A 22,570-nucleotide genomic window follows, 5' to 3' on the forward strand; every position below is an offset into this window, starting at 1 on the left:
GCATTGGAGATTTTAATATTTGAAGGATCGATGTACTGTTTTCGTTACGCCACATTTAAAATTATTTAACAGGGCATGGAAAATTTCCTTTACACACCATAAGTGCATAACCCCATAAGCATTTTTTTCTATTAGTTCTGCAGCGTCTCTCTGCAAAATAAAATATACATAAAGGCTTACGCTAGCTTGGGCTAAATTTTCGTTCATTAAGAACCACTAAGTCTATTCAGACATATTAATCTCACCTGAGAGTCTTTTCAGACAACTTGAGATTTGGTCTTATTCAGACATATTAATTTTTAAGTCTTTTCAGACATCTGAAATTTGTCTTATTCAGACATATTAAATTTTCAACTGAGTCTTTCCAGACAACTTGAAATTTGTCTTATTCAGACATATTTGTATTATTCAGACATACTAATTTGCGTTCATACTGAACAACTGAGTCTTCCAGACACCTGAATTTTAAGTCTTTTCAGACAACTGAGTCTTTTCAGACACCCTTAATCTGTTTATTTTGAACAATATTGAGTCTCGTCAGACATACTGGACCTGTTCACTTGAACAACCCTGAGTCTTTTCAGACATATCTGATTTTCTAACAGGTCAAGCCCATATAGGCGTTATTTCAAGATGTCTACGACATCCAGAGCCCAGCAAAATGAGGACTTCAAATTCTACATGTCTCCTGGAAAGGACATGGGACTATCAGGACAAGCCCTGAGGGAATGGGTCCAAGAGAGGGTAGACGGTGCCAAGGCAGAAAGAGAGGCAGAAAGGCAGGAGAAGGAGAAAGAAAGGCAGGAGAAGGAGAAGGAAAGAATAGCCCAGGAGAAACGAGAAGAGGCAGAAAGTCAGGAAAAGGAGAAAGAAAGGCTAGCCCAGGAGAAAGGAGAAGAGGCAGAAAGACAGGAGAAGGAGAAAGAAAGAATATCCCAGGAGAAATGAGAAGAGGCAGAAAGGCAGGAGAGGGAGAAGGAAAGAGCTCATCAGCTTGCAATGGCAGCTCACAACATGAGCAACGCATCAACACCCTTACCTCACTCAACCCTCAGCAGTGTAAGCACCCTCATAAGAAAATGGGATGAAGCCAAGCCTGAAGCCTGGCTCAACCATATTAAAAAGGTCCTGACGACCTATCAGCCTTCTACCGAAGAAGTGTCTCTGATCCTGGGACGGCACCTTGAAGGGAAAGGTTCCATTTTATTCAACATTTTCCGCCCCCCAAAGGATCAAGGAAATCTTGACCTTGTACACCAAGCCATTATAAAGGCTTTTGAAATAACTCCCAACCATTGGAGGAAAAGGTGGAGAAATATGCTTAAGGAATCAGGCCAAACCTGGTCTGAATGGATCTTCAAAAAGCCCCAGACCCTAAAACGATGGCTAGAATCTCTGAAAGCCACTAGTGTGGAGGAAGTCCTCAAACTTTTCCAGCTTGAGGAATTCTTATTTTACGTCCCGCCAGCTCTCGCCACTCACTTGTGCGATAAGGCGCCTAAGACAGTGGTCGAGTGCTGCCGTTGGGCTGATATATGGGATACACATCACCCCCATCTTAGTTCCCATGGACGGAAATTATACCCCTCCTCACCTGCCTCGACCAACTCCCAGCAACCTCACAAGAATGGGCACCCCCATAAGAAACCCGTTTGTGGGTATTTTAAGGGAACAGGGCACTCCAGTGAACAGTGCCGCTTAAGGCTGAGAGTCAGCCAGAAGACCCCTCAATGTCCTCAAACAGGACAAAACCCCGAGCCACACCTGGGTCGTGGAGGAAGGGTAAAGGGCCTGCTCCCCCCTATGGGACAGTGCCAGGTAAAGATTATAGCCAGACTTATTGCCCCCCTTGCAAAGTCTATGGGCACTCCGCCCAATGGGCAAAATGCCCTAATAATAATAAATCAAGTACACCCGCCCCAGCCCAGGGTCCCATTTACATGGCATTTCCCCGAGGTAGGTGCCCCACCAGCCAGGTCAAGGAATTTGATGATTCTGGTGCACAAATGTCCATCATAAGGGGAGACAAAGTTCCCCGTGGAGTTATCATTAACAGACATAAACTCGTCACAATTGAGGGTATCAGTCACTTTATGATGATACTTCCTACTGTCAAGCTGAGGATCACGAGATCTCATAGATCTGAAATTTGCGACCTTGCAGTCGCCAGATACATTCCTGGAGGTTATGACCTCCTCCTGGGGCAGGACTTCCAGTCCCCATCTAAGTTACAGCAATCCAGGGGGGGCCAAATCCCCCATATCATTCATTAGGTACGAGAAAGCCTCAAAAGCCTGCATTTGTTCCACTGCCAGTGCCACCTGAGTGCAATGTGCAGTGGCGTCCTCCACCAAGATCGATTCCCGATCCCATTCCAGTGCCTAGCCCTGGCCCAGTGCCAGTGCCAGGGTCCCAAGTAGATCCCCCACCAGGAGATCCTACTCTTGATTCACAATCTCTGCCAGTGTCACTTGGGTGCACTGAGCAGTGCCATGCTCCATCCATCCCGAACGACGAGCAAATTCCAAATCAATTATTAGTGCCTTGGCCTGCCTTAGTGCCAGTGCCAGAGCACGCCCTGATCTCCATTCCAGAGATCCCAGTCCAAGTCCCCTCTCTTCTCCTGGCTTGGGCCCGCTACCAATGCCAGTAAGAGAGACGGGTCCTGACCACAGTGGAGGCTCACCCAAAGGTGCGGCCTCGCAACCCATGCCTGAGCTGGTCATTCTTACCTGCGAGCCTCTCACACCCCGCATGACCGCTTCTGCTCTGTCTCAGTCCGCCGCAGACACAACAGTGAGTAAGGATTCTGCCATGTCTCAAATGACCGATGAACTCAAGGAACTGTGACAGATCATGGCAGAGCTTGCAAAGGCCCCTGCATCAGCTGTCAAAGAAGCCGACACAGGTGGCACTCAGATACCCTCCCCAGGCTCGGTTCCACCGATTCCCAGACCGAGTCAAACCATCAAAGTAAGAGAGGTCCGTGGAGGAAATACCACAGGCATGGATAATTCCAGGTAGCTTAAAGAGAGCCCCTGAGCTCTCCTGGCACCCATGCCAAAATGGCACAGTGCCATCCCTTTTCCCTACAAAGACTTTGGCACCTCTATCCAGAAGAGGATGTCAGGGTCCTTCACTATTCTATTTACCTTATAACTCTATCCTTTATTCTTTTCCTTCAACATCCCTCTCCCTTACTTTTGATTATTACTCATTTATTTTATGCCTTACCAAGGCCCCATTTTACCTTAATCCCCTTTGCAAATGCAATTTTACCTTAATCCCCTTTGCAAATGCAGAGTGCCATTGACAGATATGCCAACTGTATAAATCCTATGACTTTCCTTTCATGCCTATCACAGCATGATGCATTTAAATATATGATATGCCATCACCTTTAGTTATTATTATATGAGTACCAACTTGGCACAGTGCCATTATTGCAGATGCTGGCAAATGATCCTGATGGAGGGGTTGCACCCTCTGGCTACCTTTGCAGCCTCCTTGGGCTAAGAAATGATCCTAACTGTTTTCCATAGGCTAAGGAATGTAATTTCGGCATAATTAATCATCATCTTTATTTTACAATCATTGAGTCCTCTGAATCTGTCACCTATTCCTTCTGTGAATCTCTGTAATAAATCTTGAGTCTCAGACTCGCGACCTTGTGTTTATAGTGCCTGAACGGCACTGAGCCCTTGCTCAAGTATTGCGGAAACACCTAACCAAGGCCACGTTTACCTTACTGCAATGCATCTTCAAGGCAGACTAACTGCATGTGTGCAAAATTCGTAATTGATTATTATTAAGAGTCCATGAAGTATCTCCAGAATTAACCTAGTATTAATTCATTGTTTTAACCATTTCTGTTACATTGTGAAAATATTCTGATTAACACTGCCTTAACGTAATAGGAATTTAATGATAAAAATGTCATTTCTAGCAGCAAATATTTGCTCTGCATTAACGTAAATGTCACAATGTTGTTTTGCCTCTTGAAATTAATTGCTATGCAGAAGTTTAAGCTGGTAATCATTCTCACCCAATCTAGGGTGTGAATGCTAACTTGGTTGGGGAGGTGCAATGGATGGGACCTCTTTTCCATGCAACCTCACCCATTTTTACCTCCGTAACGTAATTGAGAAAGAAATAAAAATTAATTTCAATTATTAATTACTAGAACTGTGGGTTTCCACTCACCCCTTCATAAACTCTCTCCTTCATTCCCCAAAATGGTTAAGTCTAACCCCTCTCTCTGTTCACAATGACTGGCTGAGGCCTTGATTTCCAGGGAACTGTCGTACCTTCTCGGCGTCAAGCAAGGCAAGAGAGGAGCCAAAAAAGAGACAGTTGGCACCCCACCTCATCCTGAGCTCCTCTATGATAATTGATGCCAAGTGGTCATTATAGAAAATGTGATGAAGATTGACCTTTGCGCCATCTACAAGAGACACGATGTGTAATCCCCGAAGGTTATTTATAGACGATGCAACAGAAATCCAGAGAGAATCACTCCAAATGCCACCCAGCACAGATGTCCTGAACCTTGCCTGTCCTTTTGAACCTTCCACATGTTCGACCCTGAGGCCCGAACCAGTATACTTTGTAGTGGAATTATAATTCCCTCCTCCATTGTCAGCACCCTATAGAACAAGGACACCGTCATCTTGACAAAGATAGGCTTCGACTATGGAATCTCTTGGCTCGATCCATGTGCAGTCCCCCTTCTACCCCCCACTGCGATGTTCCCTGTTATGAAGACATCGTCGGAGTAGAATACTTATTCTGTGTATGATTTATTATTTTGGCAGGCCCTTATTATTACCTGCCCAGTAATTCGTCAGTCTTCTGATCTGTGTTTTTTATGTAAATATAATTAGTTAAGAGAACCCTTGAGTTTACGTAATTTCCCTCACATGAAGAAGGCCCTAGGTCATAGATTTCCTTTGTTTGTCTACGAATTGTCCTAATATTGAGTCAGATGTGTAATACATAAAAGGAACTCCCTGCATTCATCCATTGCTGCCCAGAATCAAGTAAGTATCCTTTGGACGTTCGTAGCAATATATATATATATATATATATATATATATATATATATATATATATATATATATATATATATATATATATATATATAATATATGGGGGAGAGGGAATTGAAGTAATCAAGAGCTTTCGGAATATAATTTAATTCATTCTCTCTTCCAAGAATTTTTACGAAAGGAAGCAACCAAGAGAAGGACTTCGATAAAAATCAAATAATGGACATGTGCAGTGACATGAAAGTTATGAGATTAGTTGATGGCGCCGTTTGGAATGTATAACAGAAGTTCCAGACAGCCTGCATCTTTGAGGGTGAAGGTTGAGCGTCGTTCATCTGTCTACATTCGAGTCCAATAAGCTTCTTGTTCAAGGGAAGGCTCCCCATCGACCATTACTAAAATAGAAGGGTTTTTTACCAACAAATGTACTGATAATAACCCAAACTCACACCAGTTTACGACTTGAAACTACTCGGCTGACGCTAATTTATATCCACTTATACTGATTGATTTATTTTATTTTCCAGTAGTTTCGTGAATGATTTATCTAATCTCCCACGCGTACAGTATGCATCTTAGATCCGGGGAAAGTCATTCCCAATAGACCTTTCTTTCTTCAAATTGAAAATCCTGCGTACTGTGTTGCTTTCATTTGAATATATAACGAATTCATGAAGCAAACACACACACACACACACACACACATATATATATATATATATATATATATATATATATATATATATATTATATACATATATAATATTGCTAAAAGTATTTATTAAAGCTTCTCACTTCGCCTCATGTTTTCCTTTTGAAGAGTCACAGTCTGAGCCCAAGGACAAAAGCCTTCTGCTAATCCTTGTTTTTCACTTTTGAAAATGACCATAGATTTGTCAGGGTCAAAAGTACCTTTCCATTATACTCCTCCTATACCTTGCTAAAGCGTCATTCTAAATTTACCTTTATAAACTGCTGGCCGAAGATCTTTTATTTTAGAAAACGCCTTGTCCCTCGGATATGCGCACACCGGTGCCTAACGCTATCCGTGCACCACTGACTTTCTCACCTGACATGCCCGAGGCACTGAAAGCAGGCATTTTGAGGAGGGCATACAAGGCCAGGAGAGAGGTCATGTGAGACAGACGCAGACAGAACACTACAGAGGGTGCATGCCGCTCATGGCTCCCCCAGATTCCTTTGCTCCAACTGGGAGCCTCCTTATGCAAAGCCTCTCTGAGTGTACAATTATAAGTCCAATTGAAAGAGGCTCTATTGACATAGAATCAAACAATCTCCACTCAGCAGTGAAGATAAAGTCTGGTTAGAGGTTCCTCGGTCCATTATTTTGTTCTTATTCTCATTTCGGTACCCGGTCATTTCGCCCACATGCCATTTCGCCACACTATGGAGTCATTTTGCCCATAAGTCATTTCGCCCTCACAATGGAGTGATTTCGCCCACACTGTGAAGTCATTTCGCCCACACAATTGAGTTATTTCATCCACACTGTGGAGTCATTGGTTACAAGTGGCTTCATATTCTGCTTCATTTGTATTTGTCCATACAACCAAAACAATCACTGTTTAATAATCGTACCGAAATAATAATAATAATAATAATAATAATAATAATAATAATAATAATAATAATAATAATAATAATAATAATAATAATAATGGGACCGGTAGTAGCTTGTAGCTAATTATGCTTGTCACCACTGTCATCACTGTCACCCATTTTTTTCAATCAATCGGAAACTAATACCTGTCGCTGGTAAACTAGTTCCTCTCCCTTGTTGGTTATGGAAGGGAACCAGCTTATCAGTGTCAGGTACTAGTTCCTGACTGACTGGCCTTGTGTGTGTGTGCATGCATGTTTGTGTGGGCGCGCGCGTTCATAGTTCATTTACCGCACCTGTTTACTGTGCGTTTAGTTTTGAGTTCATGGTTCATTTACCAATGTTTTACCAATGTTCCTGGCAAGATGGTAGACTGCCCAGACGAGTGTATTCAGTGTCTTGTACCTGTACGGGCAAGGCAAGGTGGTCTGCAGTGCGACAAGTGTGGGAGGTGGCAGCATAGGAAATGTAATACTGGCATATCTCGTGCTGATTACTGGACAGCTGTGAAATCCGGTGTTTCCATTGATTGGAATTGTAATACTTGCACCTTCACCGACGAACCAACCTCCCATCCAGTGGACGAACCAGCCACCCCTACAATAGAACAAGATCCACAAGTCCCTGCAGTTGAGCAAGTCTTCAATTGATGACCTACCTGATTTCCCAATGGAACCAGAGGATCCACTTGACGACCCAGCCACACAAGATACTGAACTGCAGCCAGAAAGTGAAGTTACATTACAACTCTTTGAGAAGGGCACACAGCGTGGTAGAGACAAGCTCACAAAAAAATGCAGCGATCAAATGTAACTTACTGTCAGTGTACTGTCCTCCCTAAAAGTAACCTGTGCAAGGCACTAGTAACTCAGAGAAATGGAAAATTTGTAAAGAACAACTTATGTCACAACCATCCACCATCAACAGGCTCTGCTATTGCCACTAAAGTAAACTGGCAGCACAAGACCTATTTAAACCAGCATCTGCTATAGTGGATGATGTTCTTCTACAAGAGATGGGAAATGCACCATGCCCTAGTCTGCCTAAGCCAGAGCACTTGGCAAGGACAGCAAACAGACAGAGACAAAATTTAAGACCGACAGAGCCCAAAGACCTGAATTTTGAACTTGATGCAGCTCATATTTCTGACGACTTTCTTAGAGATGACATATCAGTTTGTGAACACCGCCACTTGATCTTCGCAACAACAGCGCAAATAGGACATCTAACCAAGGCGAAGTCATGGTACACTGATGACACGTTCAAGCTATAGAGGCACCCGTTTACGCAGCTGATGACAGTCAGTCAACGCTTTTGTGATAGCAGAGGACTATGCCTGTAAAACAAGTCCCCTTATTGTTTGTCATCATGTCTGGGAGAAAAAAAAAGAGTGATTACCGAAAAGTTTTCTAGGAACTTTTAGCCAGTCTACCAAATGAGCCTTCTGTTCAACACATAACAGTCGACTATGAGAAAGCACTTTGGAAAGTCTTGCCTGAGGTTTTGCCAAACGCCAAGGTCATTGGATGTGTATTCCACTGGGCACAGGCTAAATGGAGAAAGGTTAGTCTGTTTAATTGCCTACAGACTTTTTATATATTCCTGTCGAATCGTAGTTTTAAAACAAATTTTATCAACATAAAATGAAAAAGCGGGACATTATATACGCATGTATATATACACATACTATACCTAGCGGGACAATTTTACCACATTTGTACAGTACAAGGTCTAATTTCTTTGTCTTGGTATAGGTTCAAGAGGTTGGTCTCCAGCATGCCTACACGCATGATGACGGGACGTACAAATAACTGCGTAAAGTGATGGCCCTTCCATTTCTGCCTGAGGCAGATACAGTTCCCATGTTTGAACGTCTCTCTCGCCAAGCTACCGCAGCCCAGTTACAAACTATAATGCAGTATATTTCAAGAACATGGATCCACAGCTGCACATGGCCACCTTCTAGCTGGAGTATTTTCAATCAGTCTGTGCGTACCAATAATGACATTGAAGGCTGGCACAATTGACTAAACGAACGTGCTGCAGGTAGATGCAACCTCCAGTTTTACCTCTTTGTAAGCCTTCTCCACAAAGAGGCTCAACTGACATCTGTCTACATAAGGCTAGTATCTGATAAAAAAGTTACGATGGATCCAGCTGAAAAAATAGAGAGACTTACAGGGTAAAATATTCACTCTTTGGGATGAGCATGTGGGGGGTGAGAGGTCTTCATATCAGCTGCTGAAAGCGTGTGTTCATCTCAATGGCCCAGTGCGCAGCTGAATCTTGCATGTATGTATTTTTTATTAAAAGTTTCTTTTTCAATTCTTGTCACCACGTTCGTTCTCGTCCCACAGAGTCATTCTGGCCTGGGGCATTATTCTTTCTTGTAATAAAAATACATGGTAATGATGCTATATAAATACTCCAACAACGTATAGCGATCGGTGGACATGACATGGAATGTGTGTGGAGAATGAACTTATATGTGGGCGAATTGATTCTTATATGTGGGCGAAAAGTCTTGTGGGCAAATTGATGTGTGGGCGAATTGCCATGTGGGCGAAATGACCATAAACCATCATTTCCATTCCTCTCTTTTTAATGTGCTAAGACCCGTTGATTCGTTGTCGATATAAATCATCAACGTTAATCAGTAAATTGCCTGATCATAAACTGACGTTACCCTTCTTGAGTCTTCGGCAATTTCCCTTTGTACAGTTAGATTTTGTTTTAATTTATCAAGCGTTTATGTGCCCTTTCTCCACGTTTACAGAAAGGCAGTAATACCGCTGTATCTTCCATCTGCTCCTCTATGCCCACATGCAACAATCAAGCCCCCAAGCGATTTAATTATTGATTGCATCGTTGTTTTGGCACTCCAGTTATTTAGTTCTTGTGTCAGTTTAAATTATTTAATTCTCGTATCAGTTAAGCCATAAGTGCCATAGGCCAGTGTGAATCGCTCTGTGTAATTTACTCTTCTGATTAAATGTAAATACATGTAATTAATTAAGATCTAGAATTTCTCTACTGAGTCCTTTCTCAAATTGAAATCTCATTTACAATAATTAATTCTTGTTATATAGGCGTTGATCTTTAGTCAGTTGCAGCAACGACAAGGGAAGAGTAATAGATACATAAACACTTATAACTCTCTCTCTCTCTCTCTCTCTCTCTCTCTCTCTCTCTCTCTTCTCTCTCTCTCTCTCTCTCTCTCTCTCTCTCTCTCTCTCTCTCTCTCTCTCTATATATATATATATATATATATATATATATATATATATATATATATATATATATATATATATATATATATATATATATATACAGGTTGTCCATAAAGTCTCTCTACAATTTAAAAAATATATTACAAAAGCCATTGATGAGTACATAGAACAGATTTGTTCTATGTACTCAGCAGTTATCAAAGTTTTTAATCACACTGCATTTGTGTATTTCAGGTACCCTGTTGATGAAAGAGGTACCGTTAAATGAACCACTAAAAAACGGCTACTTCTCAAGAAAAGACACAATGTGTGTCACGGTTACTGAAACAAAATCAGATACGCAGACTCAGCGAAACTACAAAACTGAGTATGGAAGAGATACACCGTAACGTCCGTCAATTCGTGCATGGCACAAGAATTTATGAACACAGGGACAGTGCTGGATAAAGGGAGGAGTAGACGATCAAGATCTTTTAAAAGAACTATCATAGACATAGGAGAAGCTGGCTTAAAATTCCAGTTTTGGTACAGTAGGATATTTTACTGGCGGGGAGAAGTAATTGTTAAGTAATTTTCGGCAAATCTTATTGACAAAATTGTTTATAAAAAAGTTTGCTAAGAATACTTCTAACTGGGACATGTTTCACAAGGGATACATATTCTTAGCAAACTTTTTTAAAAACAACTGTTTTCCTGCTAATTTTGTCAATAAGATTTGCCGAAAATTACTTAACAATTACATCTCCCCGCCAGTAAAATATCCTACTGTACCAAAACTGGAATTTTAAGCCAGTTTCCCCTATGTCTGTGATAGTTCTTTTAAAAGAGAATTCACTCAGGTAATACAAGATCATTTTCCTGCTATAAAAGTTAACCTGATTCCTAAAAATCCCTTAACCATCCGCTCTCTGTTTCAGTTCAGGGATCATCTGCGCCCTTTCATGTCCTCTTGTGTGGTATATAAATATACTTGCCCCAGGTGTAACTCGGGGATTTATGTGGGATCCACAAGGAGGCTGCTGAAGGTACGCATCGACTGTCATAGAGGGTCAGTTTCCGGACAGGCAGCAGACTCACGAACCCGGAGCATCCCAATATAAGAACCCATGCTAAAAGCTGCAAAACATACATTGAAAATAAAGATTTTAAAATCATCGGACAAACACCCAACACTCAGGAATTACCCATTTTAGAGTCCTTATTGATCAAACAACTGGTTCCCCCATTAAACACGCAGTCAACAGCCACTCCCCTTTTCTTGTCTTGAGGTGTCTTTTCCTCTTTTTTATTTGTTAGTTTCCTTCCATTTATGTTTCTTTTACTCTGGTGGAAGGTTGGTCCAATAGTTTGTGTATTTTAATATATCTTGTTTTTTTTAAATGTATAATTTTAAGTGTAAAATATTTTCAGTTTGAGTTTTGTGCTAATTATGTGTTGTTTTTATCCATTTTAGAGCCCTTGAAGATGTAATTATAATATGAGAATTACGAAACGTCGGGAAATAAATATGTACAAGAACAGCAATTCTAACTGTCCATCAGCATACGTGTTATATATATATATATATATATATATATATATATATATATATATATATATATATATATATATATATATATATATATATATATATATATATAATGTGTGTGTGTGTGTGTGTGTGTGTGTGTATGTGTGTGCGTTTGGGTTTTGTGTGTGTGTGAGAGAGAGAGAGAAGGGGTGGGTAAAATTTCAAGCATGAAGTAATCAAAAGTTCTAAAATGATCCCATTGCAACCATCAGAAATTACGAGTAATCGTCCTACAATTTCATACCTACTTCATCTCTCTCTCTCTCTCTCTCTCTCTCTCTCTCTCTCTCTCTCTCTCTCTCTCTCTCTCTCTATGAACGTCGTGATCCCATGCCAAGCCGTTTATTACAATTAAAACCTAAGAATCAGACATGGTAATCCCACTTCAGTGTGAAATCATTCTTCCGAATTTACCAGATTCTCTGTTTCTCCCTTTCTCTCTCAAATATTTCGCCAAAGCCATAAATGAACATGATCTGATTAAGTATTATAATGAAAAAGATCAACAAGATAGAGGCAGCCGAAGGTATGAAATGAATAATGGCTACGCATGAAAATTTTCGAAATGAAAAACTGAGATTATTGGATAACAGAGAACTGGAAACGACAGGGAATCAAATAGCAAGAATGAAATTAACAACTTGGTGAAAGAAACATCGAGAAAATGCGAATATGAAATACAAAAATTGCTAATGAATAACAAAATAAAATATAATATAAAATTTAGGCCAAAGACCAAACGCTGGGAACTATGAGGTCATTCAGCGCTGAAAGGGGAACAGCAAAAAGTGTTTAAGGGTGTAACATGTAACATGAGTGCACTATGAAACAATTGTTAGGAGAGGGGAGAAAGTAAGATGGAAGAAAGATGATATGAACGAAGGTACAGTAAAGAGGAGGGAAGGGGTTGCAGCTAGAGGCCGAAGGGACGCTGCAAAGAATCTTGAGTAATGCCTACAGTGTACCGTGTGAGGTGCACTGACGGCACTACACGGCTACGGTGGCTAATGAATAATGAATATTCAGTGAACAACGGCCAGGAAATTAATATAATTATGAAATGAATGACATGTATGAAAGAATCAGTGGTTAAGACGGTACACGAATGTCACATGAATAAAAACAAAATTATTTCGAGATCTCGTGTCATCATCTTACAACAGTTCCCCAGAGAGAGAGAGGGAGAGAGAGAGAAAATTACCCTTAAACGCTTTTACAAACATTTTCTCACCTTGGCAAAAACGCGAACAAATTAACTAACGAATCTTTGAACGAAGTCTCTGACGACAAAGTAACTCACTACGAATACGTGCACGCACGCACATCCACGCACACGCAACGCACGTACGTGTACTCATGCAATCCAAATAAAATCTAGCGCCGGGTGACGGAACAATACAAGCCTCAGGTTATTGACATGGACCGGATGAAATGCTTTTCACGGACGTCGGGACACGCGAGTGCTCTCTCTCTCTCTCTCTCCTTCATTCTAAGCCGATGTTGTCATTGCCTTGTCTGTCTGTCTGTCTGTAGATATTGGAATTGGAATTGGTATATAAAATTTGAGCCAAATGACATGCGCTGACACTTATGAGGTCATTCAGCGCTGAAATGGAAAGAGTAAAAAGGTGTTTAAGGTGTAACAGGAGGAAAAAATCTCAGTTGCACTATGAAACAATTGTTAGGAGCGGGTTGAAAGTAAGATGAAAGACAGAGAATATGAACGGAGGTACAGTACAAGGAATGAAAGGGGTTGCAGCTAGGGGCCGAAGGGACACTGAAAAGAACCTCAAGTAATGCCTACAATTGCACCATGTGAGGTGCACTGTGGCAGTATTTCCACCCCCCCTCCCCCAGCACACGGAGATGTGTCCGTTGGTTACTTTGCTTTTCTCAGTTCAGATCTGGATTCCAAGAGGGTAAGATATTCATGCTCACTTCCGGAAAAATACTGGAATCTGTTTCTCTACTGAGAGGAAAATAAATAAGAAACTGGTAGTCATTCGACTGCAGTCATCAAAACCAAGGGGTAGAGGAGTGCCGGGCTAGCAGCCTTAACCAGATCCACGAAAGAAGTATATTAATATAATTCTTTCAGTCCACAAAGTATCTGGCTGTTGCATTCTCGCTTTCAAAAAAAAAAAAAAAAAAAAAAAAAAAAAAAAAAGTTTCCTGACTTCGTCTTATTTAGGAAATATTTTGGGTATGTAAGAATTAAACTCCCAAACTAGAAGATATATTAAAACAAATATTTTGGAAAAGTGCGACTAAAATATTTGTATTGAAGTGGATATGCGAACAAGTTACCAAAAAGTAACTATTTGGGGAAATTTTAAATAAACCTTTCAACGAAGACAAGCATTAATGAGCGGATTCGTGTTTTTTGCAGAAGTATTCTGAAGTCATAACAATAATATATGTACATATTTATATATACATACGTCTATGTATATATATATATATTTTTTTCACATATACATATATATACATATATACACGCCCCCTCACACACACATATATATATATATATATATATATATATATATATATATATATATATATATATATATATATATATATATATATATATATATATATATATATATATATGAACTCCTTACTCACATTGGAGTCAAACCCACCAGTCTCTCAAATGACAGGCTTGGGCGCTACCAGATGACCTACAAATGTCATAAAAGAACTTGGAACCTAAGTACTTCTGTACCAAAGGTTTTTCGCTTTTATGACCTTTTCGGGTTAATTTGCAGAGCCCTGGCCTGTCATTTGAGACTAGGGTTCGATCCCGATGTGAGTCAAATTTAATTCTGTGAAACACATGCTTACGTGATCAAGAGTTCCATATATTTAAATATATATTTTACACATATATGTATATATATATATATATATATATATATATATATATATATATATATATAGAGAGAGAGAGAGAGAGAGAGAGAGAGAGAGAGAGAGAGAGAGAGAGAGAGAGAGAGAGAGCATGTGCCCTTATAAGGAACACTGCAACAGGCGTACAATTATGAACACATGTATTGCATACTACCCCAATGTACTAACAATTTTAGATAACTACGCAATGAACCAATTTCCGACCCCTCAATGGTACCAATTGCTTATGAAAGCCTGTCAGTCTGGTGTTTACTATCGTACTAATCACATCAGTAAACATAGGCGGCTTATCACTGCCTTCCTTTTGTCCTACCTCTTTCTCTCTTCTTTTAAGCAAAATCAATGTACTGTCATTATGAACACAACTACGACACACACACACACCCACAACCACACACATACACACACACTATTATATATATATATATATATATATATATATATATATATATATGAATGTCTTTTTCCTGTAATACTACAGTGTAATATGAAAATAAGAAGGCCCATAAAACACTATTTAAACGTTGAAACCATATATTTCGGGCACTTGTTTCTGTGCCCCTGTTCACTGGTAGAATATGGACAGGTGGAAAGTTACAATGGTATATATACAAAAACATGAAGGTGTGGCCTTAGGCCTCCGATGTTAAGGAGGTGGCGTTTCTTAAGAAGGAGGAGATTGACCAAATTCCCTAGTGGTTTTGGCCTCATTAGCTCCCGTTTGGCGATGGATCTGGCGGTCGCGTTTCTTGGGTCATCTTCCTCAAAAGGGGTCCGAGGATTAAGGTGTCAATGGCGTCCGATTTCCAATGTCCTCCTGACAGGTTCATATTGTTGGTTTGATTGATGATAGCAGATTCCAGCATCTTTCTTTTGTACGGACAGCTACTCTTGAAAACCAACTCCGCCCCACTCCAGTTAATGACATGCCCTGTATTTCTAATATGTAGGAAAATTCCCGAACTCTCCGAAGCGTAACGTACTGATCTTTTGTGCTCTGTTATTCTTTGCGAGAGCGATCTACCTGTCTCGCCTACATAAATGTCATGACAATTACTACACGGTATCTTGTAAACTCCGGCTTCTTCCCTTTGTTATTTAAGTATACGTTAACGAGCGAACTCCCGATGGATTTGGGATAATGGAAAATGAAAGGATTATTAGAACTGAGTTGCTCGGTGGCCTTTTGGATGTTTTCATCGTATGGAAGCTTTATTTTGTTGTTGAAATCTATTTGTCTGTTGTGAGTGGGACCTCTGTAGTATATTTTATTTTGCTTTTATTAATAGCCCTCTCGATAATGTGTGGTGGATAGAGCAGTTGCGTTAGGTGTTGGCGGATCGTGTTAAATTCTTGATCCAGGTACTCATTTGAACATATCCTAAGTCCTCTGAGGAATAGGTTGCACCCTACCATGATTTTTACGGAGACGTCGTGGTAGCTTAAGAAATGAATGTAGGAGACAGCGAAGGTGGGTTTTCTATATACTGTAAATGCATACCTGTTCTGTTTTCTTATGATCAGTACATCTAGGAACGGGAGTTTTCCGTCCTTTTTCCCATTCTGTTTTAAATTTTATGGTCGGAACTAGCGAATTTAGCCTATTAAAAATTCCTTAAAGTCCCCCAGCTATTGTCCCAGAAAGAAAAGATATCATCTACGTATCTAAGCCAGATCATATTATGGGGTTTGATAGACGACAAAAGTTCTGTTTCGAAATATTCCATGTACAAGTTTGCTAGAAGGGGTGATAGGGGACTTCCCATGCTACAGCCAAATTTTTGTTTGTAAAAATTACCATTGAAAGAAAACACGTTGTTAGTTACACAGAGGTTGATAAGTTTTAAAGTTTTATCTATGCCAAGAGGAAAATGGTTTCAACGTTTAAATAGTGTTTTATGGGCCTTCTTATTTTCATATATATATATATATATATATATATATATATATATATATATATATATATATATATATATATATATATATATATATATATATATATATATATATATATATATATATATATATAGACTCTAGAAAAACTGGATAAATTGGAGACACCAACTGCAGAAAGCTCAATATATTGCAGGACTTTAAGACCCCCCTGCAAACGTTACTCGTCACCTATAATTAGCATATATATCTTAGGCTCCTAAATATTAAAACTCTTCCTTACAAACCCCTTACTTGTTTAACCAGCAGCACCCGGATCCCCCCATCATTTGTTCAGTTTTCAAAATACTTCTCAACTGTACAATCAGGTTCAAAAGTCCGCCGATTATTCACTCATGCAGGTAGGTGTTTGCAAACTTTTGAGTTATGGTAAGTATACCTTAGTTTAACCAGACCACTGAGCTGATTAACAGCTCTCCTAGGGCTGGTCCGAAGGATTAGACTTATTTTACGTGGCTAAGAACCAACTGGTTACCTAGCAACGGGACCTACAGCTTATTGTGGAATCTGAACCACATTATAGCGAGAAATGAATTTCTATCACCAGAAATAAATTCCTCTTATTCTTCATTGGCTGGTCGGAGATTCGAACTCGCGGCCAGCAGAGTGCTAGCTGAGAACGGAACCCACCCGTCCAACGAGGAACTAATAATTTGACTTAACATTCTTTTCACCACCATGTTCTCTACCCTACATAACCAATTCATACCTACACCAGTCATCGAAATGTTACCTACATCCCTTTAACAAGTTCGATACAAATCAGTCAATGCAGAAACTCTTAACTTTAGAATGGAATAAATCTTTACAACATGATCGAAGCCTTCAAAAAACAGGCTCAAACATTATTTACAGCTATCTATCCCAGGAAAAATCGATTGGTCTAAAAAATATTATAAAAAGAACTTTAGTGTATTTACATGCCAAACTAACAATTTTTTACGATAAGTAAAATTTTTCATAGATACACCTTATGTGCAAACTGGCTCAGCTTTTGAAGCTTGGTAACAAGGTAGGTAACTAGTGGCAAAGGTGATAATACAGGCCACACAAATGACCAGCAACCCAATGCCAAATGGACTCATGTTGGGATGGTTGGAGGTGGGATTACAACAAAGTACTTCAATTCTATGTACATCATAAAAATGCAGTTTACCTTCTAAAACTACACTTAATTCCATCTTGAATAAAATCCTCCCTTCAGTAACCCCCTCACCTTCAGTGAGAGGTTTGCCTCACAAAACTTGACTGGCACGGATCCGAAGGGAATTATAATATGAAGTTGTAAATCTTTGCCAAGTCTCATACCGGCTGAGACAATGGCAAGTCTGAGGTAATTATCAATCACCACCATGAAATGCTTGCTCAAAGGCCTTGTACATGAGCAGGAATAAGCTGCTGCCTTCACCATCTTATACAACCTGGTATAACACTTGTGAGTGGCTGATAGGGCCTCCTGCCATAATTTGGTTCATTGTGTCAAAGCATACACTACAACAGGTTCAAGGCACACTGTTTTTCTGTCAAGAAAGTGGGAAATAAAGGTTTTTAGACACCAATATCATCATGTGACGTATGATAAAGACCTACGCATTTACCACCCCCACCCCCAACACCCCGAAAAGAAAGAAAAAAACACACACACACACACGTTGTCAGACCTGTCAGACCAAATTCTCGGACAGATGAGTAGTTGTGTAACGCTACTCACTGATTTGAACAACCATTCCAGGGACCATGAAAGACTCGTATTTGTCTTCTGAGTAGAAAGGGGGTGAAATCTGTTAGTTGAATTCCTGTCCTCACTAAATGAAACTAATAATTCTGCCTGAATGAATGTTAGGTGCAAACTCAGGTCTTCTCCACTGCCAAAAGACTAGAGTGCCTGCTATACGGGCACAAGAGTCAGAATGGGAGGTGCTGTTATCATCTTCTAGTTGGCCTGTACTGTGGAGAAGTAACACAAACAAAGATATCATGACCTGACAAAAGTCACACCAAAGCACCAAGTTCAAATTACTCTATGACAGGTTTTGTCCTGGGCAATTGAACCACTCAAGCATCACGAAGGGGGATTAGGGGTGGGAACGTAATCCTTGGAAAAGGCTGAACAAGAGGAAAATGACAGTTTGTCTAACTCTGAAGTAAAGCTAAATAACAGATAGGATGGTTCCTTGATGGCATCTCATACAAGAATCTTAGAAGATTTCAGGGAACATGATGCCTCCTTTCTATGGGTATGTCTGGACTGGCTCCCCAAAAGACAGCTTGGCAGTAAAGGAGAAGCTGCAAAGAAGCGCTTTACAGAAAGTTAACAAAGAAATCATTTTAGTGCTTCCTTATATCCCTCAGTCTCCCATAAGGAATCTGTTGGAAAGGGAGACAGCAACATCTCTAAAAAGGAATCTCACGAATGTAAGTGAGCTAAGGATTACCATATCCCCGGCGTCCTGAGAAGTGGGAGGGAATATCAAGGCTATTGGCAGAAAGAGAAAGGCCTAGAGCAAGTGAGTGAATCCTCTACACAAGTTATAGTGATCTAGAATGAGTCACCAAGTTTGACAAGCAGGAAGAGTAGTATTGTACCTCTTTTATTCCTCAGAATTCCAAAACAAAGATTCCCCCTCGAGGTAACAGGTGAGGTATTTAGTTATGGCGTTCCAGAAAAAGAAACTTTCCGAGACTTCACACTGTCCTCTCTTCAGGGTCAGCAGCATATGAGGACCCATCTCAGACCAATTTATAGCTAGACTGATTGAGAGGAGAGAAAACAAGAACCAGGTCATTTCCAAGGCTAACGAATCTTCCTCAAGAAAAAGTGGGCAAGCCTAACAAAACTGAATGACATCGACTATGGGATGAGGCTATTCTGAGGAGTTCCTCTGTGCTACTCTGATCCCACCCCCTCCCTCTTTTAGGAATGAAGCACCAAAAGCAAAAATCAAGTGGATACTAGATTCCTCCTATAGAAAAATGGACAAGACACCTGATCAAGATGTCTTGTACGTGTCTTCGTTGATCCAACCTGTCTCAATCAGTCAATTGCTACCGTGCATCCAGAGTCGAAAGACTGACCGAGAAGACCCTTTCACATATGATGAGTGGATTCTCTAGAGGAATAGAAAGGATGTTCATATAATATCTGGCATAACATGAACGGAAATGAGAAATGTTTTTGTGAGTGGCAAAAAATGCAGTGCGTATGAGAGAGAGAGAGAGAGAGAGAGAGAGAGAGAGAGAGAGAGAGAGAGAGAGAGAGAGAGAGAGAATGCTTTCAACCCACGTTCACTGTACAATTCTCTTTCAACCCACGTTCACTGTACATTCAATAAAATAACCTGTTGCAAATGCAAATCACTATCATAAAAGTAATTTCACCTTTCAAATTTGACATTTGTGCAATAAAAAAAGTAAACATATATCATTACTACACAGCAGTTGCAAGTGAAAGATATGGTGCCAGTGCCACTAAAAGACAGCCACGTTATTTGCCATACGCGCGTGTGTGTGTGCTAGTGTACATAGACTTAGCCATTAAAGGTCTGGTCGATATCCGTTATCTGTGCTGAACGGAAGCCTCCCCCTCTCTCCCCCACTCTTTCTTCTTCTTTTTTCTCTCTCTCTCTTTCTTCTTCTTTTCTCTCTCTGTCTTCTTCTTCTTTTCTCTCTCTTCTACTTCTTTTCTCTCTCTTCTCCTTTTTTTCTCTCTCTCTCTTTCTTCTCCTTCTTCTTTTCTCTCTCTCTCTCCCTCTTTCTTCTCCTTCTTTTCTCTCTCTCTTCTCCTTCTTTTTTCTTCGTTCACTTTCTTGTTCACGTCATTTACTACTACTCGTACTAATTATGACACCTCAGTATTCGTAAATTACGTTGCTAACTTTTGAATCGTAATACAGAGATACACAGAACAAAGAAATCATTACTAGGCCTAGTAAACACTAACGGCGCTTGTGTTCTCTCAAATTAAAAAAGCACACAAGTCTTTATTTTGATCAGTATTTTAACATATTTGTCTTTGCTTTCATCAGTATTTTAACAAAGATCTTACACTTTCACAAGTGACCCCTGATCCTCTTTCCCTGCCGAGACAGAGCCAGATTTGCTGAACAGCAGCACCAATATGCAGTAAATGTACTTCGCTGTCGAACCTCTCAGTTCCTGAGGTCATTTATTCCTCACGCCGTTTGAACTGTGGAACAGCCTCCCTGAAGATGTTCCACAGTCCAGACGGTGTGATCGGAACCTCAAAAGTTCAAGCCAGGATGCAACGCATTACTAACCTAAAACAAGTTCCTTGTATTTCAATAATTTACTTATATTTTTCTCTCTTTATTTATCACTTGTAATTAATTTTTTTCCTTTCTCATAACTGATCTTTTTTTCTGTATTTCTCATTACCTTCTGTAATTTCGTTCAAATGAACACCAAATTTTTTGGAAGCTTGAATTTCAAGTTAATCGCCTGTGAGGCTGTTCCATACGAATGAGGTTCATCTGCTGTATAATAATAATAATAATAATAATAATAATAATAATAATAATAATAATAATAATCACACCTGGCTTCCCTTAATCGAAGAATATAACCATATCATTCAGAACACAACACGAAGCTACACGCCGTCTATTGACCCCATAACCAAATTACTACTAATATGTATGGCCGCCAACGGCCTTGAATAAACAAGGCTCGCCTGCATTCTGTCCATTTCCTACCCCAAGGATTAACGATCAGACCGGGAGATGGGATACAATGCATTCAGGTCCTTAATTCTTGGCGTAGTCCAGAGCTCCCAGTGCCTTGGTAATGGGGCAAATGACTGACAGCAACAAGCGCTATTTAGGGGACTCAAATGTTCACCAAGTTCCTTGCGCATTCACGATCACGGGATGAATTATCATGTGAGTACACATCTATCACGTATTACACGATAACTTAATAGAAATTTCAAATTCATTTTATATTTATTTATATTTCACTTCTGGAAATACTGTCCGGTGCTCAGAGTAGTCTAGAATCTAGATCACGCTCTCACTAGAATTGAATAATCTAGAAATGCAATAGAAATAAGTTAACAATAACATATAAACAAAATGTATGGAAGAATAACGAAAACATATAGCCTTCTCAAGTCACGTGCATTAAATTTCAGTTCGTGAATTTAAAGAGATAATATTACAAAGAGACAGAAATCAACATTATTGATCTCTATTCGTACTTACTAACAAAAAGCAATAAAAAATAAATTGACGAAAATATCTGAAACATGTTTTTTAATACGAATGAATTTATGAAGTGGAAATTCGTCTTAAAAAAAATAATAACGGATGTTGTCACTCCACAGCCACTTTTCCATACATGCAAATAATAATAATAATAATAATAATAATAATAATAATAATAATAATAATAACGACAACGACGGTGATTATACTAAAAGTGAATTCCATCCATGCCAACAACAGCAAACAACAATAATAATAACAGTAATATTAAACATCTATTACAAAATGACCAGTGAACAACAGTGCTTAAATCAACATAAAAATAACTCACTTGTCCCTTTATGAACATCGACATTCTCCTAGCATATAAAATTCTGATAGAGAAAAGAAAAAAAATATATGTCAGATAGAAATTCATTTTGGTGTTCTTTGTTGACGAACGCTACACGTTTATCAGCAGTTTGCTTCATAAGTAATTACGTTGTGACTCTCTAGTTGCTGGGTAGAAAATTTTATTTAAATGTTGTTACAGATTCTGTTTTTTCTTTACAATGTGAAGGAGAGGCCCACATGAAACTTGTTGCCTGAACAATATAGTTTTACACTTTATACATGAAAGTTGATATTTTCTCTTATAAGATAAAAATTATACAGTTTCCAGTCCTACAATCGACCTTGGAGTCTACACACCCAAGCCGGTCCCAAGCTCGGATAAAGAGGCTGGGGGCTGAGCATATTTAAAGACAAAAAAATAAATAAATAAATAAAATTGATAAAAAATAAAATAACACCCCGATTAAAAGATCTAGCAGTCTGAAAGTACAGATATCAGTAAAGCAATGTATGTCCACTACCGACCAACTTTCCGTAAACAGAACAGATTACAGAATTTAGGCCGAAGGACAAGCGCTGGGATCTATGAGGTCATTCAGCGCTGGAAGGGAAAGTGACAGTAAGAAGGTTTGAAAGGTGTAACAGGAAGAAAACCTCTATGAAACAATTGTTAAAGAGGGTAA

The 22,570-nt window shown here is 39.5% G+C and overlaps 1 protein-coding gene across 3 annotated transcripts in view; it reads right to left on the minus strand.

Moving 5' to 3' along the window:
- The window catches only part of LOC136852626 (uncharacterized), a 200,956-nt gene that overhangs the window by 138,408 nt on the left and 39,978 nt on the right, over positions 1–22,570 (minus strand). Inside the window, exon 2 of one of the 3 annotated variants that reach the window (XM_067127551.1) lies at positions 21,886–21,928. The exons of the other annotated variants lie outside the window; for them this stretch is intronic. The gene's annotated coding sequence lies outside the window, so the exon portion shown is untranslated. The remainder of the gene's footprint in view (positions 1–21,885; positions 21,929–22,570) is intronic. 3 annotated transcript variants of the gene reach the window in all.

This window comes from Macrobrachium rosenbergii, chromosome 25, assembly GCF_040412425.1.
Source record: "Macrobrachium rosenbergii isolate ZJJX-2024 chromosome 25, ASM4041242v1, whole genome shotgun sequence".
Classification (NCBI taxonomy): domain Eukaryota; kingdom Metazoa; phylum Arthropoda; class Malacostraca; order Decapoda; family Palaemonidae; genus Macrobrachium; species Macrobrachium rosenbergii.